Source organism: Scyliorhinus canicula, chromosome 2 (assembly GCF_902713615.1).
Source record: "Scyliorhinus canicula chromosome 2, sScyCan1.1, whole genome shotgun sequence".
Taxonomy (NCBI): domain Eukaryota; kingdom Metazoa; phylum Chordata; class Chondrichthyes; order Carcharhiniformes; family Scyliorhinidae; genus Scyliorhinus; species Scyliorhinus canicula.
Window position 1 is genome coordinate 138,364,699 of NC_052147.1, and position 20,947 is coordinate 138,385,645.

Consider the following 20,947-nt stretch of genomic DNA (forward strand, 5'->3'; position numbering starts at 1 on the left):
CTTTCTGCTGTACCCGATCTGGGAGTGCCTGGTGCCTGAAAATACTTCCACTCAGTGACATCCTCAGAGGCAGATTTACAGTTCGCAGGGTCCCACGCTCACTTTCGTTTCTGCCCCCCCCCCCACCGACCCAACCTCACACCCCTCCTAGAACCCTACAACCTCACCCCACAGATCTCAGAGGTGGAAGCCACAAAAACACACAAATTGATCACTGACTTTTAACTTGTAAGAACAATCCGGTATAAATAATCGCTGAATTAAAATTCAAGCTTATCAGAATGACGGTAAAGATGTGAGTCATGAGGCGAGCAAACACAGAATTTGCTGATGAGCAATGAGATGGAAACGTCAGCCGATGATATCTTGCAGCACAGGCCAGTGCAGGACAGGGGCAAACACTCCAATCAACAAGATGCATATGCTGCCATTCAGAATATTTGTGGGACGCTCATTCAGTTTCAAAATCACAGTTATTGCCATGTCCAGTGAGTCTATGTCCAATATCAATGGTTTGTCTTGCAGGATTCCTAGAGTCATTCTGAAGGCCAGTCTTGAGGGCAGTGGTGGTTAGAATTATCAGCGTGTGACCAACTGCTGTCATTACCATATGGCATTGGGATACGGCACTAAGAAGTGCCAAGGGTGGTATCATCACCAGGACAAGCTTGGAAGGCCGAAGGGCCTGTTTTGTGCTGCATTGTTCTTTGTTCTTGTTCTTTCATCAGACTAACATAGTGAGAAACAGAATTTAATGAAGCAAATCTGAAAGACGGACAGATTTTAAAGATTTTCTTCCTTTTCTGGGAGCAGTGTCCTCACATTTAAGGGGTGTGGGAACAGTGTCCTCGCAGTCAGTGTCACAGTGAAGGGGTCTGGGAATGGTGTCCTTGCAGTCAGTGTCACAGTAAAGGGGTCTGGGAATGGTGTCCCTGCAGTCAGTGTCACAGTGAAGCGGCCTGTGAATAGTGTCCTCGCAGTCAGTGTCGCAGTGAAGGGGTCTGGGAACGGTGTGTTCGCAGTCAGTGTCACAGTGAAGGGGTCTGGGAACGGTGTGTTCGCAGTCAGTGTCACAGTGAAGGGTGCTGGGAACAGCGTCCTTGCAGTCAGTGTCACAGTGAAGGGTGCTGGGAACAGTGTCCTCGCAGTCAGTGTCACAGTGAAGGGGTCTGGGAACGGTGTGTTCGCAGTCAGTGTCACAGTGAAGGGTGCTGGGAACAGCGTCCTCGCAGTCAGTGTCACAGTGAAGGGTGCTGGGAACAGTGTCCTCGCAGTCAGTGTCACAGTGAAGCGGCCTGTGAATAGTGTCCTCGCAGTCAGTGTCGCAGTGAAGGGGTCTGGAAATGGTGTCCTTGCAGTCAGTGTCACAGTAAAGGGGTCTGGGAATGGTGTCCCTGCAGTCAGTGTCACAGTGAAGGGGTCTGGGAACGGTGTGTTCGCAGTCAGTGTCACAGTGAAGGGTGCTGGGAACAGCGTCCTCGCAGTCAGCGTCACAGTGAAGGGGCCTGTGAATAGTGTCCTCGCAGTCAGTGTCGCAGTGAAGGGGTCTGGAAATGGTGTCCTTGCAGTCAGTGTCACAGTAAAGGGGTCTGGGAATGGTGTCCCTGCAGTCAGTGTCACAGTGAAGGGGTCTGGGAACGGTGTGTTCGCAGTCAGTGTCACAGTGAAGGGTGCTGGGAACAGTGTCCTCGCAGTCAGTGCCGCAGTGAAGGGGTCGGGGAATGGTGCCCTCGCAGTCAGTGTCACAGTGAAGGGGTCGGGGAATAGTGTCCTCGCAGTCAGTGTCACAGTGAAGGGGTCTGGGAATGGTGTCCTCGCAGTCAGTGTCACAGTGAAGGGGTCTGGGAACAGTGTCCTCGCAGTCAGTGTCACAGTGAAGGGGTCTGGGAATGGTGTCCTCGCAGTCAGTGTCACAGTGAAGGGGTCTGGGAACAGTGTCCTCGCAGTCAGTGTCACAGTGAAGGGGTCTGGGAATGGTGTCCTTGCAGTCAGTGTCACAGTGAAGGGGTCTGGGAACGGTGTGTTCGCAGTCAGTGTCACAGTGAAGGGTGCTGGGAACAGTGTCCTCGCAGTCAGTGTCGCAGTGAAGAGGTCTGGGAATGGTGTCCCCGCAGTCAGTGTCGCAGTGAAGGGGTCTGGGAATGGTGTCCCTGCAGTCAGTGTCACAGTGAAGGGGTCTGGGAATGGTGTCCTCGCAGTCAGTGTCACAGTGAAGCGGCCTGTGAATAGTGTCCTCGCAGTCAGTGTCGCAGTGAAAGGGTCTGGGAATGGTGTCTTGCAGTCAGTGTCACAGTGAAGCGGCCTGTGAATAGTGTCCTCGCAGTCAGTGTCACAGTGAAGCGGCCTGTGAATAGTGTCCTCGCAGTCAGTGTCGCAGTGAAGGGGTCTGTGAATAGTGTCCTCGCAGTCAGTGTCGCAGTGAAGGGGTCTGGGAACGGTGTCCTCGCAGTCAGTGTCACAGTGAAGGGGTCTGGGAAAGGTGTCCTCGCAGTCAGTGTCACAGTGAAGGGGTCTGGGAATGGTGTCCTCGCAGTCAGTGTCACAGTGAAGGGGTCTGGGTACGGTGTCCTCGCAGTCAGTGTCGCAGTGAAGGGGTCTGGGAACGGTGTGTTCGCAGTCAGTGTCACAGTGAAGGGTGCTGGGAACAACGTCCTCGCAGTCAGTGTCACAGTGAAGGGTGCTGGGAACAGTGTCCTCGCAGTCAGTGTCACAGTGAAGCGGCCTGTGAATAGTGTCCTCGCAGTCAGTGTCGCAGTGAAGGGGTCTGGAAATGGTGTCCTTGCAGTCAGTGTCACAGTAAAGGGGTCTGGGAATGGTGTCCCTGCAGTCAGTGTCACAGTGAAGGGGTCTGGGAACGGTGTGTTCGCAGTCAGTGTCACAGTGAAGGGTGCTGGGAACAGCGTCCTCGCAGTCAGTGTCACAGTGAAGGGTGCTGGGAACAGTGTCCTCGCAGTCAGCGTCACAGTGAAGGGGCCTGTGAATAGTGTCCTCGCAGTCAGTGTCGCAGTGAAGGGGTCTGGAAATGGTGTCCTTGCAGTCAGTGTCACAGTAAAGGGGTCTGGGAATGGTGTCCCTGCAGTCAGTGTCACAGTGAAGGGGTCTGGGAACGGTGTGTTCGCAGTCAGTGTCACAGTGAAGGGTGCTGCGAACAGTGTCCTCGCAGTCAGTGCCGCAGTGAAGGGGTCGGGGAATGGTGCCCTTGCAGTCAGTGTCACAGTGAAGTCGTCTGGGAATGGTGTCCCCGCAGTCAGTGTCACAGTGAAGGGGTCTGGGAATGGTGTCCTCGCAGTCAGTGTCACAGTGAAGGGGTCTGGGAACAGTGTCCTCGCAGTCAGTGTCGCAGTGAAGGGGTCGGGGAATGGTGCCCTTGCAGTCAGTGTCACAGTGAAGGGGTCTGGGAATGGTGTCCCCGCAGTCAGTGTCACAGTGAAGGGGTCTGGGAATGGTGTCCTCGCAGTCAGTGTCACAGTGAAGGGGTCTGGGAACAGTGTCCTCGCAGTCAGTGTCACAGTGAAGGGGTCTGGGAACAGTGTCCTCGCAGTCAGTGTCGCAGTGAAGGGGTCTGTGAATAGTGTCCTCGCAGTCAGTGTCGCAGTGAAGGGGTCTGTGAATAGTGTCCTCGCAGTCAGTGTCGCAGTGAAGGGGTCTGGGAACGGTGTCCTCGCAGTCAGTGTCACAGTGAAGGGGTCTGGGAACAGTGTCCTTGCAGTCAGTGTCACAGTGAAGGGGTCTGGGAACGGTGTGTTCGCAGTCAGTGTCACAGTGAAGGGGTCTGGGAATGGTGTCCTCGCAGTCAGTGTCACAGTGAAGGGGTCTGGGTACGGTGTCCTCGCAGTCAGTGTCGCAGTGAAGGGGTCTGGGAACGGTGTCCTCGCAGTCAGTGTCGCAGTGAAGGCGTCTGGGAACGGTGTCCTCGCAGTCAGTGTTGCAGTGAAGGGGTCTGGAAATGGTGTCCTTGCAGTCAGTGTCACAGTAAAGGGGTCTGGGAATGGTGTCCCTGCAGTCAGTGTCACAGTGAAGGGGTCTGGGAACGGTGTGTTCGCAGTCAGTGTCACAGTGAAGGGTGCTGGGAACAGTGTCCTCGCAGTCAGTGTCACAGTGAAGGGTGCTGGGAACAGTGTCCTCGCAGTCAGTGTCACAGTGAAGGGGTCTGGGAACAGTGTCCTCGCAGTCAGTGTCGCAGTGAAGGGGTCTGGAAATGGTGTCCTTGCAGTCAGTGTCACAGTGAAGGGTTCTGGGAATGGTGTCCCGCAGTCAGTGTCACAGTGAAGGGGTCTGGGAATGGTGTCCTCGCAGTCAGTGTCGCAGTGAAGGGGTCTGGAAATGGTGTCCTTGCAGTCAGTGTCGCAGTGAAGGGTTCTGGGAATGGTGTCCCGCAGTCAGTGTCACAGTGAAGGGGTCTGGGAATGGTGTCCTCGCAGTCAGTGTCGCAGTGAAGGGGTCTGGGAATGGTGTCCCTGCAGTCAGTGTCACAGTGAAGCGGCCTGTGAATAGTGTCCTCGCAGTCAGTGTCACAGTGAAGGGGTCTGGGAATGGTGTCCTTGCAGTCAGTGTCACAGTGAAGCGGCCTGTGAATAGTGTCCTCGCAGTCAGTGTCGCAGTGAAGCGGCCTGTGAATAGTGTCCTCGCAGTCAGTGTCGCAGTGAAGCGGCCTGTGAATAGTGTCCTCGCAGTCAGTGTCGCAGTGAAGGGGTCCGTGAATAGTGTCCTCGCAGTCAGTGTCGCAGTGAAGGGGTCTGGGAACGGTGTCCTCGCAGTCAGTGTCACAGTGAAGGGGTCTGGGAATGGTGTCCCTGCAGTCAGTGTCACAGTGAAGGGGTCTGGGAACGGTGTCCTCGCAGTCAGTGTCACAGTGAAGGGGTCTGGGTACGGTGTCCTCGCAGTCAGTGTCGCAGTGAAGGGGTCTGGGTACGGTGTCCTCGCAGTCAGTGTCGCAGTGAAGGGGTCTGGGTACGGTGTCCTCGCAGTCAGTGTCACAGTGAAGGGGTCTGGGAACGGTGTCCTTGCAGTCAGTGTCACAGTGAAGGGGTCTGGGAACAGTGTCCTCGCAGTCAGTGTCACAGTGAAGGGGTCTGGTAACAGTGTCCTCGCAGTCAGTGTCACAGTGAAGGGGTCTGGGAATGGTGTCCTCGCAGTCAGTGTCGCAGTGAAGGGGTCTGGGTACAGCGTCCTCGCGGTCAGTGTCACAGTGAAGCGGCCTGTGAATAGTGTCCTCGCAGTCAGTGTCACAGTGAAGGGGTCTGGAAATGGTGTCCTCACAGTCAGTGTCACAGTGAAGGGGTCTGGGAACGATGTCCTCGCAGTCAGTGTCACAGTGAAGGGGTCTGGGAACGATGTCCTCGCAGTCAGTGTTGCAGTGAAGGGGTCTGGGAACAGTGTTCTCATAGTCAGTGTCACAGTGAAGGGGTCTGGGTACAGTATCCGCGCAGTCAGCGTCACAGTGAAGGGGTCGGGGAACAGTATCCTCGCAGTCAGTGTCACAGTGAAGGGGTCGGGGAATGGTGCCCTTGCAGTCAGTGTCACAGTGAAGGGGTCTGGAAATGGTGTCCTCGCAGTCAGTGTCATAGTGAAGGGGTCTGGGAATGGTGTCCTCGCAGTCAGTGTCACAGTGAAGGGGTCTGGAAATGGTGTCCTCGCAGTCAGTGTCGCAGTGAAGGGGTCTGGGAACGGTGTCCTTGCAGTCAGTGTCACAGTGAAGGGGTCTGGGAACAGTGTCCTTGCAGTCAGTGTCACAGTGAAGGGGTCTGGGAACAGTGTCCTCACAGTCAGTGTCACAGTGAAGCGATCTGGGAACAGTGCCCTCGCAGTCAGTGTCACAGTGAAGGGGTCTGGGAACAGTGTCCTCGCAGTCAGTGTCACAGTGAAGGGGTCTGGGAATGGTGTCCTCGTAATCAGTGTCGCAGTGAAGGGGTCGGGGAAAGGTGTCCTCGTAATCAGTCTCACAGTGAAGGGGTCTGGAAAGTTTTCTCATAGTCAGTGTCACAGTGAAGGGGTCTGGGAACAGTGTCCTCGCAGTCAGCGTCACAGTGAAGGGGTCTGGGAACGGTGTCCTCGCAGTCAGTGTCACAGTGAAGGGGTCTGGGAACAGTGTCCTCGCAGTCAGCGTCACAGTGAAGGGGTCTGGGAACAGTGTCCTCGCAGTCAGTGTCACAGTGAAGGGGTCTGGGAACGGTGTCCTCGCAGTCAGTGGCACAGTGAAGGGGTCTGGGAATGGAGCCCTCGCAGTCAATGTCACAGTGAAAGGGTCTGGAAATGGTGTCCTCGCAGTCAGTGTCACAGTTAAAGGGTCTGGGAATGGTGTACTCGCAGTCAGTGTCACAGTGAAAGGGTCTGGGAATGGTGTCCTCGCAGACAGGGTCACAGTGAAGGGGTCTGGAAATGGTGTCCTCGCAGTCAGTGTCATAGTGAAGGGGTCTGGGAGACGTGTCCTCACAGTCAGTATCACAGTGAAGGGGTCTCTGAATGGTGTCCTCGCAGTCAGTGTCACAGTGAAGTGGTCTGGGAACGTTGTCCTCGCAGTCAGTGTCACAGTGAAGGGGTCTGTGAACGGTGTCCTTGCAGTCAGTGTCACAGTGAAGTGGTCTGGCATCAGTGTCCTCGCAGTCAGCGTTATAGTGTAGAGGTATTGGAAAGGTGCCCTTGCAGTCAGTGTTACAGTGAAGTGGTCTGGGAACAGTGTCTTCGCAGTCAGCGTTACAATGTAGTGGTCTGGGAACAGTGTCCTTGCAGTCAGCGTGACAGTGAAGTGGTCTGGCATCAGTGTCCTCGCAGTCAGCGTTACAGTGTAGAGGTGTTGGAGAGGTGTCTTTGTAGTCAGCAATACAGTGAAGTGGTCTGGGAACAGTGTCTTTGCAGTTAGCGTTACAGTGTAGAGGTGCTGGAAAGGTGTCCTTGCAGTCAGCATTACAGTGAAGTGGTCTGGGAACAGTGTCCTCGCAGTCAGTGTCACAATGAAGTGATCTGGGAGACGTGTCCTCACAGTCAGTGTCATAGTGAAGGGGTCTCTGAATGGTGTCCTCGCAGTCAGTGTCACAGTGAAGTGGTCTGGGAACGTTGTCCTCGCAGTCAGTGTCACAGTGAAAGGGTCTGTGAACGGTGTCCTTGCAGTCAGTGTCACAGTGAAGTGGTCTGGCATCAGTGTCCTTGCAGTCAGCGTTATAGTGTAGAGGTATTGGAAAGGTGCCCTTGCAGTCAATGTTACAGTGAAGTGGTCTGGGAACAGTGTCCTTGCAGTCAGCGTTACAGTGTAGTTGTCTGGGAACAGTGTCCTTGCAGTCAGCGTGACAGTGAAGTGGTCTGGCATCAGTGTCCTCGCAGTCAGCGTTACAGTGTAGAGGTGTTGGAGAGGTGTCCTTGCAGTCAGCGATACAGTGAAGTGGTCTGGGAACAGTGTCTTCGCAGTTAGCGTTACAGTGTAGAGGTGTTGGAAAGGTGTCCTTGCAGTCAGCGTTACAGTGAAGTGGTCTGGGAACAGTGTCCTCGCAGTCAGTGTCACAATGAAGTGATCTGGGAGACGTGTCCTCACAGTCAGTGTCATAATGAAGGGGTCTCTGAATGGTGTCCTCGCAGTCAGTGTCACAGTGAAGTGGTCTGGGAACAGTGTCCTTGCAGTCAGTGTCACAGTGAAGTGGTCTGGGAACAGTGTCCTCGCAGTCAGTGTCACAATGAAGTGATCTGGGAGCCGTGTCCTCGCAGTCAGCATCATAGTGATGTAATTGTGTTGTTAAAGAAGGAATTAACTGAGGAACACAAATAAATGAAAGCCAGGGTCATTATAATAAAGTAATCTAAGTAATGAAGTAGGATAAGGGAAATAAAGTTAAGATAGGGGGGTAAATTAATAGTATTCTTACATAAGCATAGCTTTTGTTAAAAAGGCGAATACATAAGGGAGAGGTTCTATGCAAGTATGTAGAAGGACCTACAAGACAGTGGATAGTCCTGGACTTAGTTTTAGGTAACAAAGCTGGGCAAATGGTTGAAGTAGCAGTGGGGAAGCATTTTGTAAACAACTTTCATAACGAAAATGAAATGAAAATGAAATGAAATGAAATGAAATGAAAATGAACACCATTAGATTTAAGATTGTCATGGAAAAGAACAATGATTGGACTGAAATCAATGTTCTGAACTGGGGGGAGGCCTGCTTTAATAAGATCACAGTAAGAAGTCTTACAACAATAGGTTAAAGTCCAACAGGTTTGTTTCAAACTCTAGCTCTCGGAGCACTGCTCCTTCCTCAGGTGAATGGCAGTGCTCCGAAAGCTTGTGTTTGAAACAAACCTGTTGGACTTTAACCTGGTGTTGTCAGACTTCTTACTGTGCTCACCCCAGTCCAATGCCGGCATCTTCACATCATTAATAAGATCCGATTTGGGGCGAGATTCTCCATTGTAAGTCCACCTCACTACCGCTGCCATCGAAAACGGAGAACTTGGCGCTCAACCAAATTTCTATTCACTGCAGCGGGAACAGAGAATCCCGTTAGCCTGAAGGAGCGGAGAATCAAAGTCGTGATTTGGCCGGAGTGGGCTGGGAACGGACTGTGACAGAACAGTGGGATGCATTCAAGAAGGAAATAGTGAGAGTGCAGGGCTGACATGTTCCAGTGAACCCCGGATCTCGAAGCAGATGTAGCATTTAAAAGGAGAGGTTTCTCACAGATATTGAGGGCTCAAAACACCAGAAGCCCAAGGTGCGTATAAAACATGCAAGAGGGAAATTAAAAAGGAAATTAGGAGAGCACAAATGGGACATGAAAGGATACTGGGAGGTTAAATAAAGAGAAACCCTAAATTGTATATTAAGCATAAAAGGTTAACTAGGGAAAGAGTAGGGCCCATTAAGGACCACAGTGATAATTTGTGTCTGGAGCCAGAGGATGTAGGTCGGGCTCTAAATGAATACTTTGTGTCGGTGTTCACTAGTGAGAGGAACGGTGTGGGTATGGAAATCAGGGAGAAGGACTGTAATAAAATGAAAGAGATTAACATAGACAGAGAGGAGGTTCTGAGTGATCTGTCAGGCTTAAAAGTAGACAATTTCCAGGGCCGGATGAAATATATCCCAGGCTGTTGAGATAGCAAGGGAGGAAATAGCAGGGGTGCGGGCAATAATTTTCAATTCCTCCCCAACCACAGGAGAGATGCCGGCAGACTGGAGGATAGAAAATGAGGTACCATTATTCAAGAAGGGAGGAAGGGATAAACCAGGAAACTACAGGCCAGTCAGTCTAAGTGGTGGGGAAACTATTGGAAGCTATTCTGAGAGACATAATTAATCTGCATTTGGAGAGCCATGATGTGGAGATGTGGAGAAGTCTTAACCTGGTGGCGTAAAGACTTCTTACTGGGCATTTGGAGAGGCAGGGATTAATCAAGGACAGTCAGTATGTTTCAGGAGGCGAAAGAGGCCCACGTCCTGGCCTTTGCCTCCCTGGTAGCCCGGAGACAGATCTGGTTAATGTGGAGGGACTCAAAGCCCCCTAGTGTAGAGACCTGGGTTAGTGACATGGCTGGGTTTCTCAGTCTCGAGAAGATAAAGTTTGCCTTAAGAGGGTCAATGGTCGGGTTCACCCGGAGGTGGCAGCCGTTCGTCAACTTTCTCGGGGAAAATTAAAATGTCGGCAGATTCAGTATTCGAGATTCCCCTTCACCATCCCATGCCCCGACATGATGTCTGCCACCTTCATCAAAGCCCTCCACACCATCTTCGCTCTGTTCGGTTTCCCCACCTACGTCATTTATGAGCGATGAGCTGCTCCAGTATCTGCTCAACAGGGGCATTGCCTCGAGTAGGACGACCAGCTACAACCCCCAGGGAAACGGGCAGGTGGAGCGGGAGAATGGGACGGTCTGGAAGGCCGTCCAGCTGCCCCTACCGTCCAGAAATCTCCCGGCCTCCCGCTGGCAGGAGGTCCTCCCCAACGCCCTTCACACCATTCGGTCGCTCCTGTGTACTGCGACTAACAAAACTCCCATGAACGTCACTTTGCCTTCCTCAGAAGTTCACCTATGGGGTTTCGCTCCCAACATGGCTGGCAACTTCAGGACCCGTTCTCCTCTGTAAGCACGTGCAGCTCCACAAGGCGGACCCATTGGTTGAGAGGGTACAGCTACTCCATGCGAACCCACAGTACGCCTACGTAGCGTACCCCGACGGCCGCAAAGACACAGTCTCCCTCCGGGACCTGGCACCAGCTGGGTCCCCACATCTCCCCCCTCTGCCCCGGCGCCACCCTCCCTCCCCCTGGTGCACCCTACCTCAGCCCCCGCTCCAGGACAATCCGCCCTCCCCTTGGTCCAACCCATGGATGAAGATGAGGTTGACAAGCTCCCGGAACCCCGACGAACAAACCGACACCTGAATCAACACCACAACTTTGTCGCTCACAACGACGGATCAAGGTGCCCGACCGTCTAAATTTGTAGACTCTTTCTTAATTTTTAAACAACCTGTAACTTTTTCAACAACCTGTATGTAAATAGTTTCCACCACCCCTGCTGGACTTGTTTTTTAACAGGAGGTGAATGTGGTAGTCACCACTGTTGTATTGTGTATACTGCATACGAGGATATTAAGGTGAAGCCCCTGTACAACAGGTACAGAGGTAGATTGCTGCCTGCTGGCTCCGCCCAGTAGGCGGAGTATAAATGTGTGTGCTCCCCGTACAGCAGCCATTTTGGCAGCAGCTGCGGGAGGCTCCACATCTCTGCGTAATAAAGCCTCGATTACTCTCTACTCTCGTCTCGTCGTAATTGATAGCGCATCAGCAGTGCAGGTGGATAATGGTTAAGAAGGTATATGGTATAATTGCCTTTATTAGCAGAGACATTGGGTGGGAGTTCCATTGGTCAACGCCAAAATTACAAAACGCGATTGGGCGGAGAATCAATTCCAATGCCGAAATCGCGGTGGGCCCGATTTGATGCCACATTGCAATTCTCCATCACCGCAACAGTGGTGCAAATACGTTCTGGAATGCACTTATAGTAAACATGGTTTGCATATCATTAATGGGCCCGCCCCGGTATTCTCCGGGGCTCCGCGATACTACTCCTCCGATAGGCCAAGTACCCGACGGCGCGGTTCACGTGTGCTTTTAAAAATCGTGAAACCGGCGTGGTGGCTGCTGAGGGAGAGAGAGGGGGCACGGAAATTGTCCAACGTCGCCATAGTTGTCTGACAATTGTGCTGTTGCCGGGGGGCGTCTGTCAGGGCCGGGGGGGGGGATAGCGGGGGATGGCCAGGAGGTGGGCTGTGGGAGCCAGGGTGAATGAAAATGGAACACCATTGCCGCAGTCGGCAAGGCAGCCATGCAGCTGTGCATGCCGCTAACAGCCCACTTTGAACTTAGTGCCAAGGGTGGTATGGGTGTTCCCCCAGGGCAGCCCCCTGGGTGCCTTCTGGCCCAAGCCAAACCATTAGCTGTATGGGCACACTCCAGCACAACCAGTGCCATCTTATTGGCAGGGATGAGTGCGTGTAGGGATTGCAATGTGTATATGCGGCTGCAGCTTGTCAGCCTCCCGAGTGTCATCACGGACCCGGCGAATCTCACACCGTTTGTCATTGGAATCGACTGTGTTCCACGCGGTGCCGGTGCTAGCCCCTCCGCAGTAATGGAATCAGTTCAGGTTAGGCGCCAGCTTTGCTGTCGTGAAAGTCCACAAATTCTGTGATGGCGTCAACACTTAGTCTCAGAAACAGAGAATCCCGTCCTTAATGTTTAAGAACAGGGCGTTCTGCTGGAACTGTATAAAACGTTGGTTAGGCCACTGGTAGATTAATATGTACAGTTCTGGAATCCACATTTTGGGAGGGATGTGATGGCACTGGAAAGGGTGCTGAGGAGATTTACCAGGATGTTGCCTGAGCTGGAGAGTTTTATTTATGAAGAGAGATTGGAGAGACCCGGGTTTTCCTTGGAGCAGAGGAGACTGAGGGGAGACATGATTGAGGTGTCTAAAATTATAAGGAAAATAGATAGAGTAGACAGAAAGAAACATTTCCCCTTGGTTGAGGGATCAACGATCAGGGGGCATAGTTTTAAGGTAAGGGGCAGGAGGTTTAGAGGGGATGTGAGGGAAACCTTTTCATCCAGAGGGTGATGTGAGCCTGGAACTCATTGCCTGAAAGGGTGGTGGAGGCAGAGACCCTCTAGGAAGTATTTAGATGTGCACTTGCGATCCCAAGGCATACAAGGTTCGGGACCAAGTGCTGGAAATGGGTTAGCAGTGGTTGCTTTTGACTGGTGCAGACACAGTGGGCTGAAAGGTCTTTTCTGTGCTGGAGACCTCTATGACTCATCCCTTGTTGGTATGGCAATTCAGATAGCCTTTCTTCTACATTTTTATCATACCCAGTGGAACATATTTTGTTGATAAGGCAATGTCTTCGTGGTATGCTTCTTCCTTCCCTTCAACAAAATATCAGCAATTTCATGTAGTTCCATTGTCATTTCAGAGTCTACTTCTTGTTTAATGTTTTCAGGCGATGTGGTATCTCTGGAAATCGACAAGTCAGACAATTCACACATACTTTGGATGAGGACGTGTTATATTTTTAATAATGACTTATCGAAAATATATATTACTCTTGAATCCACCAGGATGATAAAATGACCAATAGTCTTCATGTTGAAAGATGAACTATTTAATGAGTAATAAAATAATAAACTGTGAGTCCTCTTACTCATTACTAAACTAACAAAAAAGAAATAAAGTACAATACAGATAACTATATAACTATACACTATCATAACAAACTAGTTCTAACTTCTCTCACTCTAGCTATTCTATGTCTTGCTTGTTCACTGTTCTGAATCACATCATCATGTGACTTAGAAAAGGCGGGAATCCAGTTCTTATAGTATCTGACTGTGAGCCATCTAGTGTTAAAATGACTGTACTACAATTACATACATTGATCATGTATATTGATATCTGAATATCAGTACAGGATGAATGTGCAGTCTGTGCACAGTTCAATATTTCAAACTTTTAAACGTAAAATTACAAACTGCCTTTTTGCCTAGCTATATTCTCTTGCCTCGCTTTCAATTTTCCCCATTTTTCACTGCCAGATTGATAATATTGTTTCATGTTGCTAAAGAAACTGATCTTGATTTTAATGTAAAGTCTGAAAGAGCAACTTTTTTCCTGTCAATCGCACATTTTTAACAGCTTCAATTCAAGCTGTGCAAAAATTGGGCGGCAAGGTGACACAGTGGTTAGCACTGCTATATCACAGGGTCAGTACCCGGGTTTAATTCTGGGCTTGGAGGTCTGACTGTGTGGTGTTTGCACTTTCTCCCCATGTCTGAGTGGATTTCCTCTGAATGCTCTGGTTTCCTCCAGGTTAGGTGCATTGATCATGATCAATGCGCAGGGTTGTGTGGATAGGGTGAGGGAGTATGCCTAGGTTGAGTGCTCTTTTGGAGGATGTGTGCAGACTTGGTGGGCTGAATGGCCTCCTTATGCACTGTAGGGATTATATGGATTCATCTTTTAACTATGGTCCTGGATTTCAAACAACACCTCCACTCTTCTCCTGCCCATGTCCCCTTCACAAACTAACCTTCCCTCCAAAATGCAACCGGGCCCTCACACACTCTCCTCCCTGCAAGCCTGCTTAACCCTCACCTGCTCTCCTCACCCACACCCCTACTCTTCCCCCATCCTCTCAGTCTTCCCCCACCCCTCACACTCTCCCATTCTCACAATCTCAGTCACCTCATTCGCCTGGAGACTTCAAGGCATCCGCCTGCCTCACTTAGTCTCCTTGTGACTAAGGCTGAATTTAGTGCCTCGCACCTTGTTTATTCTGGCCTGCCCTGGGTCGAATCGTAAACCTGTCTGCCTCACCTGCTGAGCTCAGCGACTGATCTCACCTTGTGGTGGCTTTCAGCTCCTCATTTTTGTGTCTGCCAGACCAGTGTTTTTCCGTCTTTCAGATTTGCCAATCAGAGTCTGATTTTGCTCTGCATTGGTGCTGATTGAGTCTGTCAGCAAATGCAGAGTCGTTAGCCTTTGATTGGATGCCTAGTGCACAGGATGGACAATCCACAATCTTTTTAGTTATATTTATATCCCACAGGGTAGATACAGATAAACTATTTCCACTGGTTGGAGATCCTAAAACTAGGGATCATAGTTTATAAATTAGGGCTAGACAGTTCAGAAGAGATATTAGGAAACACTTCTTCACCCAAAGAGTGGTAGAGGTTTGGAGCTCTCTCCCAAAACATCAGTTGAAGCTAGATTAGTTGTTAATTTTAAATCTGAAATAGATAGGATTTTGTTAAGCAAACATATTAAGGGATATGGGCCCAAGGCAGGTGTATGGAGTTAGGTCACAGATCAGCCCTTGAATGGTGGGACAGGCTTGAGGGGCTGAATGGCCTACTCCTGTTCCTTTGTTCCTTTTTACTCTTGTCCTCTTCATTTGCCAGATATTCAGGCCACACCAACAACTTCAGCAACAATGGTTTGCACAGAGAGCGCATTTAATGTCGTAACATGTCCCAAGATGCTTCAGAGCCAGACAAGGCGATTTTATGTGGATAGTCAAAAGCTCGGCCAAAGAGATGGCAGGGGTGGGGGTATCGGGGGATGGGGTTAGGGGAGGGGGGGGGGTTGTTCTGCTGACGGGAGAGGGACTTGAAATAGGCACTGGAAAGGAGGTCGAGGGTGGAGGCAGCCAAAGGGCGGGCCAGGAATGGCGGGACGCACGGGTCAGGGGCCGGCCCGAGAAAGGCTATGGCTGACCGGCGGGGTGGTGGGGGGGGGGGGGGGGGGGGGGGGGGAGGATGTGCCCCCCGACCAGGCTGATCACCTGGAACGTCAAGGGACTGAATGAGCCGGTTAAGAGGGCGTGGGTGTTCGCGCACTTGCGGGCCCTGAGGGCGGACGTAATTATGTTGCAGGAGACACATCTGAAAGTGTCGGACCAGACCAGGCTAAGGAAGGGCTGGATTAGCCAGGTCTTCCACTCGGACTTGGACTCGAAGTCCAGAGGGGTGGCAATCATGATCAACAAGCGGGTGCAATTTGAGGCAGAGGGCATATCCGCAGACAGGGGGGGCAGATACCTGATGGTATGGGGCAGACTGGAGGGGAGAAGAGTGGTGCTGGTGAATATATATGCCCCGAACTGGGATGACGTGGACTTCATTAAAAGAGTGCTGGGGAAGATCCCGGACCTGGATTCTCGCAGGCTAATAATGGGAGGGGACTTTAACATGGTCCTTGACCCGACTTTGGATCGGTCGTGTCCCAGAACGGGTAGACTCTCAGCAATGGCAAGGGAACTGAAAGGGTTTATGGAGCAAATGGGGGCAGTGGACCCCTGGAGAGAGGGACAGCCAACAGGAAGGGGCTACTCGTTTTACTCGCACGTCCATAAAGTATATTCCAGGATAGATTTCTTTGTACTAAGCAGGGACTGTATGGGGGAGGTAAAGAACACGGAATACTCAGCAATTACCATTTCAGACCATGCCCCACATTGGGTGGACCTGCAGTTCGGGGGAGCGAGCTATCAACGCCCGCAATGGAGGCTAGATGTGGGACTGCTGTCGGAGGAGGGGGTCTGCGAGAGGCTTCGGAAATGTATAAAAAATTACCTGCAGGTGAATGACACTGGGGAGGTCTCAGCGGCGACCGTGTGGGAGGCGCTAAAGGCAGTAGTGCGGGGGAGCTGATTTCAATTGGGGCCCACAGAGCCAAGGCAGACCGGGCAGAGATGGATAGATTGGTCAGGGAAATGGGTCGGATAGATGAAGAGCACGTGGAGTCCCTGGGGGAGGTTTTACTCAGGGAGAGGCAGAGGCTACAGGCGGAACTGGGGGCACTATCCACGAGCAGGGCCGTGGAACAGCTTAGGAAGGCGAGGAGAGATGGATAGATTGGTCAGGGAAATGGGTTGGATAGATGAAGAGCACGTGGAGTCCCTGGGGGAGGTTTTACTCAGGGAGAGGCAGAGGCTACAGGCGGAACTGGGGGCACTATCCACGAGCAGGGCCGTGGAACAGCTTAGGAAGGCGAGGGGAGTGGTGTACGAGCATGGGGAAAAGGCTAGCAGACTGTTAGCGCAGCAACTCAGGAGGAGGGAGGCGGCCAGGGAAATAGGTAGAGTGAGGGACGAGGGGGGCGCAAAGTGGAGGATCCGGCAGAATTGAATAGGGTATTCCGGGACTTCTATCGTAAGCTGTATACTTCGGAGCCGCCGGAAGAACCGGAGGGGATGAAAAGGTTTCTGGACGGGTTAACATTCCCAACAGTTGGTGGGGGGCGAGTGGAAGAGCTGGGGGCCCCGATTAGAGTAGAGGAGGTATTGGGGGGCCTAAAGGCCATGCAGTCGGGGAAGTCCCCGGGGCCGGACGGATACCCAGTAGAGTTTTATAGGAAGTTCTCTGAGCTGGTGGGCCCGGTCTTGGCGAGGGTTTTCAATGAGGCAAGGGACAGAGGGACCCTGCCGCCGACAATGTCACAAGCCACAATATCACTGATATTGAAGCGGGGTAAAGACCCGGAGGTGTGCGGGTCCTACAGGCCAATCTCCCTGATTAATGTAGACGCCAAGCTCCTGGCAAAGGTACTGGCGGGTAGAATGGAGGACTGTGTACCGGAGATGATTGGGGAGGATCAAACGGGGTTCGTGAAAGGTAGGCAGCTGGCGGCCAATCTGAGGAGATTGCTCAATGTGATAATGATGCCCCCGGCGGGTAGAGAGGTGGAGGTAGTGGTGGCAATGGACGCCGAGAAGGCCTTTGACCGGGTGGAGTGGGACTATCTATGGGAGGTGCTCGGACGGTTTGGGTTCGGGGAGGGATTGGTGGATTGGATCAAATTATTATATCAGGCCCCGAGGGCCAGCGTCAGGACCAACAGAGAAGTGTCGGAGTACTTTAGGTTGTACCGAGGGACCAGGCAGGGCTGCCCGCTCTCCCCGCTGCTGTTTGCGCTGGCCATAGAGCCGCTGGCGATTGCGCTGAGAGCCGCAGAGGGTTGGAAGGGGATGGTGAGGGGCGGGGTTGAACACAGGGTTTCTCTTTATGCAGATGACCTGCTCCTGTACGTGTCGGACCCAGTGGCCGGGATGGGAACTATACTGGGAATGCTGAGGGAGTTCGGCCAGTTCTCAGGATACAAATTAAATACGGTCAAGAGTGAAATGTTTGTGGTCCAGGCAAGGGGCCAGGAGAACAGATTGAGAGGGCTACCGTTTAGGCTAGTTGAGGAAAATTTCCGGTATTTGGGAATCCAGGTGGCACGAGACTGGGGCAGGCTGCATAAGTTAAATTTGGCCAGGGTGGTGGAGCAAATGAAGGGAGAGTTTCGGAGATGGGATGCACTCCCGCTGTCGCTGGCAGGGAGGGTGCAGATTGTAAAGATGACAATCCTCCCTCGATTTTTGTTTATTTTTCAGTGCCTCCCGATCTTTATCCCACAGTCCTCCTTCAAAAGAGTTAACGGGCTGATCATGAGCTTTGTCTGGGCGGGAAAGACTCCGCGGGTGAAGAAGGCGATGTTGGAGAGGAACCGCAGCGAGGGAGGGCTGGCTTTGCCGAGTCTGGTCAATTATTACTGGGCGGCCAACATTGCTATGATAAGGAAGTGGATGGTGGGTACGGGGTCTATTTGGGAGCGGGTGGAGGCGGCTTCGTGCAGGGGCTCCAGTTTGGAAGCCCTGGTCATGGCTCCTCTACCGCTGCCGCCGGCCAAGTACACCACCAGCCCGGTAGTGGTGGCGACCCTGCGGATATGGGGCCAGTGGAGGAGGCATGTGGGGGAGATGGGGGCGTCTGTCTGGGCGCCAATCTGCGACAACCATCGGTTTGCCCCCGGCAGTATGGATGGGGGGTTCCGAGTATGGCGGCGAGCAGGGGCGGGAAGGGTGGGTGATATGTTCCTGGAAGGGAGCTTCGTGAGTTTGAGGAGCTTGGAGGAGAAATTTGGGTTGGTAAGGGGAAATGATTTTAGATACTTACAGTTGCGGGACTTTGTTCGTAGACAGGTCCCATCTTTCCCGCGCCTCCCGCCAATGGGAATCCTCGACAGAATAGTCTCTAGGAGGGAAGAAGGGGAGGGCAGAGTCTCGGGTATATATAAGGTGCTCATGAGGGAGGAAGGTCCCAGACAGAGGAACTGAAACTTAAATGGGAGGAGGAGCTAGGCGGGGAAATGGAGGATGGGCTGTGGGCAGAGGCCCCGAGTAGGGTAAATTCGACCGCGACATGTGCTAGGCTCGGGCTGATCCAATTTAAGGTCGTTCACCGGGCCCATATGACGGTGGCTCAGATGAGCACATTTTTCGGGATAGAGGACAAATGCGCTAGGTGCGCGGGAGGACCAGCGAACCATGTTCACATGTTTTGGGCATGCCCTGAGCTGAGGGGGTACTGGGAGGGATTTGCGGGGGTCATGTCCCAGGTGCTAAAAACAAGGGTGGTGATGAGTCCAGGGGTGGCAATTTTTGGGGTTTCGGAAGACCCGGGCGTCCAGGGGGAGAAAGAGGCCGATGTGCTGGCCTTTGCTTCCCTGATAGCCCGGCGACGAATATTATTGGCGTGGAGGGACTCAAAGCCCCCGAAGGCTTGCGGACATGCCGAGTTTCCTGGGGATGGAAAAAATTAAGTTCGCCTTGAGGAGATCTGTGCAGGGGTTCACCCGGAGGTGGCAACCATTTATTGACTTCTTTATGGGAGAGTGAGCATCAGCAGGGGGGGGGGGGGGGGTTAGAGTAGAGTAGGAGGGGAAATATGGCGGGTAGTACCGGTGGGAGGGGAGCGGGCTTGTGCAATATGTTACGATGGAAGTATTGAAAGTACGTGGATGTTTGCACATTTTTGCCTCTTTTGCTTCCTTTCTGATGATGTCTGTAACTGTTTATAAAGCCAAAAACTACCTCAATAAAATTGTTTATTAAAAAAAAAGCTCGGCCAAAGAGGTAGGTTTTAAGGAGCATTTTAAAGTAGGAAAGAGAGATGGAAAGACGGAGATGTTTAGGGGGAGTATTCCAGGGCTCAGAGCCTATGCAACTGAAGCTGCAGCCATCAGCGATTAAAAGCAGGGTGCTCAAGAATTAAAGGAGTGCAGATGTATCGGAGGGTTGTGGGGCTGGGAGAGGTCACAGAGATTGAATGAGAACTTGAAATTTGAGACATTGCTTGATTGGGAGCTAGTGTAGGTCAGTAAATACAGGGGTGATCGGACAACGAGATCTGCCACAAATTAAGACCCCACCCGTAGAGTTTTGGACGACCTCAAGTTTATGGCCGGTAGAATTTGACAGACCAGCCAGGAGTGCATTGGAGTAGTCAAGTACAGCGGTAGCAAAGGTATGAACGAGGGTTTCAACAGCGAATGAGCTGAGACAGGAGAGACTTTGCTCAATATTACAGAGGTAGAAATAGAAGGTCTTACTGATATCATATTAGGGTCAAGGTTGCGAACAGGTGGACTTGATCACAATCTGCTGCAGAGAGAGGAGTGGAACTGGTTACCTGCTGACAATCCTCCTCGAGCGATGGAGGAAGGAGAGGAAATAAACAGAGTTTATTGAAGGTCAAAGCGGCTCCAGGATGATGTGACAAGTGATGGAAATTTGGAATCAAGCCAAACCTCTGTGACAGTTGCGATAATTGAACAAGTCTGGTCTTTGTGAAAAGATCACTGACTGGAAACTTGAAACAGGTAACCACTGAAAAATGATCAGTCAGTCTGACACTGGAACTGGAAAAGATCAAGCTGTTACTGAGAGCTGGGATCCTTCCCGTTACGCTGTGGACAATCCTTGAGTAAGGTAACTCTCAAATGGATAGATTCCAAGTTGAACACAGAGCAGAAATCTAATCAGCACTTTGTACAGGTGGGAAGTGCAAGTTTTACTGGTTGTACTTCAGCTGCAGTTTTGAACATATCTAGGCGGCCATTAGACATGGCTCCACACCTTAGAACTCTGCATTTAACTAGGTGACAAGTTTGCCGATGACAAAAAATTAGGTGGAATTGTCAGTCGTGAGGAGGAAGTAATGAGGCATCCAGGCGATTTAGACAAGTTGAGCGACTGGGTGAATGCATGGCCGATGCAGGATAATGTGGATAAGTGTGAAGTTGTCCACTTCGAACGGAGAAACAGAATGGAACAATATGATTTAAATGGTGATAGATTTGGGAAGCGTTACTGACAAAGGGCCCTGGGTGTTCTGGATGTCAATGAAGGCAAGCATGCAGGTATAGCAAGTAGTTAGGAAGGTAAATGATGCGTTGGCCTTCATTGAGAGATGACTTGAATACATGAGCAAGGATGCCTTGCTGCAGCTGTACAAGGCCTTGGTGAGACTACACCTGAAGTACTGTGTGCAGTTTTGATCTCCTTACCTAACAAAGGGTATACTTGCCACAGAGGGGGTGCAGCGAAGGTTCACCAGACTGATTGTCGCATGAGGAGAGATTGGGTCAACTGGACCTTTATTCACTGGGGTTTAGAAGAACGAGAGGGGATCACATTTAAACATATAGAATTCTGGCAGGGTCGGACAGACTGGTTACAGGGATGCTGTTTCCTCTGGCTGGGGGTCTAAAACAAGGGGTCACAGTCTCAGGATAGGGGATCGGCCATTTAGGACTGAGATGAGGAGAAACTCCTTCACTCAGGTGAACCTGCGGAATTCTGTACCACAGAAGGCTGAGGAGGCCAAATCACTGAATATGTTTAAGAAAGAAATCAATAGATTTCTAGAAAATAAAGTCATCAAGGGGTATAGGGAAAGAGCGAGAATGTGGTGTTGCGATAGAGGATCGGACATGATCACATTGAATGTTGGAGCAGGCTTGATGGACTGAAAGGCCTACTCTTACTCCTGTTTTCTATGCTTCTCTGAAATATCTCAAGTATAATAAGGCATGGGCAGTCTGCAGTGAGTAAAGATAAAAGACATTTA